Raw genomic sequence first — 5,380 nt, 5'->3', positions numbered from 1 at the left:
CAGAAAAGTAAAAATTAAGGTAGAGAACAGGATGAGAGAGCAATGTTGTTAGTCTACCCCTCCAGCCTCCCTATGCCCATGAATCAGACTAGGATTCCGATAGAGCTCAGCCCCAGCTTCTGTTACTCCCCTTCTCCTGCCATACAGGGAATCCGAAAAAGGGGGAGGAGACAAGCCAGATAGGCCTATCCCTTTATCACAAGGTCCACTTCCCAACTGACTCACTTCTGATTATAAAATAGAAACAAAGCTCCAATTTTTAAAAATGGAAAGTAAGAAACTGCTCTAAAGGTGAAATCTGAGAGATGGAAATTTGATCTGGAATACATGTCTCAAGAGTAACATATTTGGAAACATTTGTAGAATCACTGAAACAAGCTCCAGCTCTATTTCTCTTCTTATAAACTGAGATTTCTATAAATATCACTGCACAGATGTAAGGATAAGAGATAGCTTATTAAAAACTTAGGCAAAAAAAAAAAAAAAGGCCATACAGAATATTGGTATTCTAAACAAGCTACCCCTTATCTACTTCTCAAGAAAAAAACACAAGGGAAAATGGCAGCCATGTAATAGTAGGAAACAGCATTTTGGAATGCCTGGCAGGCTTGTCACTTTTGTAAAAAATTACATCACATTTCAAAGATAAACCTTATTATTCTTGCTGAACAGTAGACACCATTCAGCATCAGGATGTAGTACATAGGTCAAAAATATCAATGTGAGCTCTCTCCCTAATGGGCAAGGGGGGTGGGGGGGGGTGGTACCTGTGAAGAGTGAGCTGGGAGAGGATTGGCCAATACCGTGGTCAGAAATTAACCCAGAAGTCTCTGTGCTTAAAACAATGCAGCTTATATCTCATCCATGCTACTGTCCCCACGTTGGGGTTCCACTCTCCATCTGGAAGTGATGCCTGGAGGATTTAGTGAGCCCTGTTCCCTCTGCCTCTGAGAGCATGCCCTACCCACAGCAAAGCTGAAGTGCCTTTCCTGGGAAGTTTCAGAAGTGACATCCTACAGGATGGCTGCCTTACTGCCACATCTCAGTGGTTAGTCATGTGCAGGATGATGGTGGGAACAAGGGCTGATGGATGTGTGGGTGCTGGTTGACTGAACCACCTCCTCTGTCTTCCAGCTGCATCTGTGAATCATTCTCTTGCATCACTTGGGCTTTCCCTAAATCATGGGCCTGGGCGTGGGGTTTGGAGAAGCACAAGGAACATCACTCCTGCCATGCCACAGATGACTGTAATCTTCACAGCGACTTTTCAGAATAGATTTTGCCAAGGTATTCAGGCTGTTTGTAATCACAACAGCACCATGAAAATGAGAAATAGAGACTGACATGATGTGAAGAATTTTATTTTCTACTTGCTATCAGCGCTAGGGAAGGTATATTATCATAAACCAAATAGCTAGAATCCTTCATTTTCCAGCCAGAGGCTATGTTGTAGAAAGAACAAATCTCAGTCACTCGCTGATATGCATTTTGTACTACAAAGGATTTACCAGCAAAGCAGCAGAGTGATGCATGAAATATTTAACTCCTGGTGCATTTAATTTCCTTTAAACGGGCGATGTGAAAATCTGCATTTGTCAAAAATAAATAAATCACCAAGCAACCATTTGTTTGCAAGAAAACTTATCAGATTTACTCCAAACAACATCCTTCTCCTGGGCATTTAAGAATATAATTCAGTTTCCTGGAAGTTAAATATTAACTGCTCAGGAGACCCCGTTCTCTGTAAAAGGTAAATACATAAAAGCATGAATGTTAGAAACAACATTCTCTGTGTAATGTGAGATTTAATCAATCTAACAGTTTAAATTAAGAGCTCTGAAAGAGTCTGCTATCTATGCTAAGAGACACTGACTTCTCAGGAACCACGATGAGAAAGTCACACTTTTTTTCACTACCACATAAATGGACCATACAAGAAGAATATATTTCATTTTGATGGTGTAAAAGAAATGCCAATACAAAGAGCAATTTAGAGATGTCACCAGGAAGAAAGCCTTCTTAGTCAAAGCAGCCAGCCCCTGGGAGAGTCAGGATGCATTCTAGTATTTATCAAGGTTGTTTGATAGGAGCATTAAACCTAGAGTTACTGACTCTTTCTATCTCCTCAGTTGAGTTTTCGTGGAAATTTTTTGTGTGTGAACTAAGCATGTATTTCCTAAAGACCAAAGTTGGGAAATAAGAGTGAGCTAGGAGGACAAAGGACAAAAGCAATGAAAGGAGAAATGTAGTTTTGACACAGTTCCAAGTGACATTGTGGTTAGTTCTATCTTTTTTATTCTTTAGTAATTGTGGTAATTCACAAAAAAAGGGCTAAAAAATACTTATGAAAAATAATTTCTTTAGGCATATTTAGGATATTGCAAAGATTTCAAGTACAATGTTTATGCAGAACAGTGGTTCTCAACTTTCCTAATGCCGCATCCTTTAATACAGTTCCTGTGGGTGGCGACGCACAGGTTGAGAACCGCTTATGTGGACGATCCTCTATAAGGGCTTATGCTCAGACCATCTCTAGGGTCTGCTCTTGACCTGTGGGGGCCAAATGAACCAGCCATCAATGGTGACAGCTACTGAGCTGTCATAGCAGAAGGTAAAAACCAAGACCAGAAATTAGAAGATGGGTGCTGAGTATCAGATTCTTCTAGGCAGCTGATTATAGGAACTAGGCACAGGCAGGAATGAAGAAATGAGTATTAGCCACATGGTACTATCTGAACAATGAGGAGGGCAATGCCGACAGGCCAGGCAAGTCTGTGCCTATCCCCTCTCAAAGCTGAGTAGGCTTGGGGCTCTCAGTGGGGGCTGAGCAATGGTCTGGGGGACCCTTGCAGGATCTGTGTCTAGGGGAGCCAAGTTGGGCAACATCTTGGGAAGAAGTCAATTCAAAAGCCAGGCACAGCATCTGTAGAGTTTAAAAATGAAAGGGCAAAGAACAGAATCTAGGTAAGAGGCGGCAGGAAGGATGCCAGGGAGAACACTGAGAGTAAGATGTGAGACCAAGGGATGGAGGAGAGAGGACCTGGAAACAGCCTGCTTATGGTTTTTATAGGTTATTGGATGTAAGAGTTGCTCAGAGATGGGCAGAAGAAACTGTTCAAGGTCTTATCCTGCCCGGTCACCTGGCTGAGAATGAAGCAGGCATTGGGTGCCTTCCTGCCACACCTCACTGGGCCAAGGGTAGCATCTCAAATTTGTCCAGTTCATCCGAGGAAGGCTGTCAAGGTTTTTGTTTCCTTCAAGAATTTTAAAGAAGAGTATTCTAGGTCCTTCTAGAGTACAAAACATTAATTGTTGAGCTCTAACTCCTTTCATAAACCTTGCAGAGAAAAAAAGTCTTGGTTTTTTTTAGAAGATCTAAATATTCTTTTAGAAAATCCTGAGCAGATTTGTCAATACTCAACAGGAGCTCAGTGTTAATCTCTGATCTTTATCAAAGTTGGCTGTAAGAATAGGATAAATAAATGCTCAGTGTTTTTTCTCTTACATTTAACTAAATCAAGAGACCTAGTTCTTATGTAAAGCCTTTTAAATTGGATTAAGCTATCAGGCAGACAAGCAAGAGGCAGGAAAGAAAATCAAAATCATGTTTGAAAAACGTGTTTTTTGGTTTCGACTAAGAGCGAGGGTTTGGATGCAGTAAGCTGTGCACTACATGTGTCTGAGAAAACTTTGCTCCAGAGCAGGGAGCAAGTGATAATAATCTTTACACTGGATACTGAAAATTTTAAGTTGAAGGGAAGTCTACAGCATGTGAGGAAAAAGCACATGCTGTGAACAGAAGGCTGAGAGGACTGCCAGACGGGGCATCTCTAAAACCACACAAGGTTAAAGGGGAGAGTTCTCCTTTTTCACTTAGAAGCTTTACAGCTGCATCAGGAGAGCCATGTCTAAGAACCCTCAGAATTCCTGGTAGGATTGGTTTTAAACATTTTATTTAAAACATTTATAGAGCATATTAAATTTCTGATACTGAGGGGATTAAAATGTGAAGTGCTCAAATCTGGCCCTGGGAGAGGGGCTGTCTAAGAATATAACTAAATGCAAAACAATGTGACCAGTGCTGGACCAGCTGCAGGATCTCAGCTGCATGGAAGCACGCAGTAGGATGAATCCAATTCTGCTCAAGAGGAAAAGATTTTGGAAGAGGAACCTGAATCTACCTTGCCTTGAAAGAATAACGAGAATATTCCAGGCAGAGGAGAGGGGAGCCATGAGTCAAGGCAAAGAGTACAGTGCATTTCTGGCAAGTACCCAGATAGCACTGAAGGATACAAGGCGGGGGTCGGGGGAGGAGGGAGGCAGAAAGGTCGCCTTTGTGCCAGTCACTGTCTTACTGATTGAATTTTGTCTTTGTCTTTATCATAATATTAGATGAATTTCAAAGTACTAAGCTGGGTAAGTGAGTCAAAGAACTTTCCTTTTCAAAGGAGCATCAAGAGTGCCAACTTCTCAGGCAAAGAGTAAATGAAATGTGCAGGGAGTCTAAGAGGATTCAATTAAATTTAACTCAATAAGCTGAAAAACAATTATATGCAGATCAACGGATGCCCGAGGCTGGGTGTGGTCGGAGAGGAGATTGATGGCAAAAAGGCAGGAGGGAACTTTTCCCAGTACCTTGCTTAGGAGGAGTCATGACGTAGGCTGCTGGGTCCAAGTTACAAGTTAAAATGACAACAATATATTCAGCCTCCTGCCCCCTGTCATTACCACAACCAGGATACCAGGGGACTGCCAAACCTTCTATTGTGGCATCTAGTAGATGGTTATTGTTTTAAAGAATAAAAGTTCAATAGTTTTTCTATCCTTGATACAAAATGTAAGAGACTATCTCTGTGACCTTGGTTAGACAGGTTTCTTAGATATGACACCAAAGGAAAAAGAATTGATAAATTGAACATCACCAAATTAAAAATATCTTCAGAAGACATAAATAAGAAAAAGCAAAGATAAGCTACAGTTTAGAGAAACATATTTACAGATCCTATATCCAAAAGGACTTATATCCACAATATATAGAAAAACTTCTACCAGTAAAAACAAGAAGACAAAACAAAAATAACAAAGTAACAAAACAAAATAACAAAGACGGGCAAAAATGTCAATAGATGCTTCTCCAAAGAAGATATAGAAATGTCTAATAAAAAAAATGTCTAATAAGCACACAGAAAGATACTCAATATTATTTATTATTAAGGAAATGTAAATTAAAACCACAATGGGATACCACCATATACACACTTGAATGGCTATAGTAGAAGAATAATATCCAGTATCAGGGAGGATGTGGAGAAACTGGAATCCTCATACATTTCTATAAAACATAAAAACACATAGACACTGGAAAACAATTCAGCAATTT

This window comes from Otolemur garnettii, unplaced genomic scaffold, assembly GCF_000181295.1.
Source record: "Otolemur garnettii isolate 467f Iridium unplaced genomic scaffold, OtoGar3 scaffold00005, whole genome shotgun sequence".
Taxonomy (NCBI): Eukaryota; Metazoa; Chordata; class Mammalia; order Primates; family Galagidae; genus Otolemur; species Otolemur garnettii.
This window is presented reverse-complemented; position numbering follows the sequence as displayed.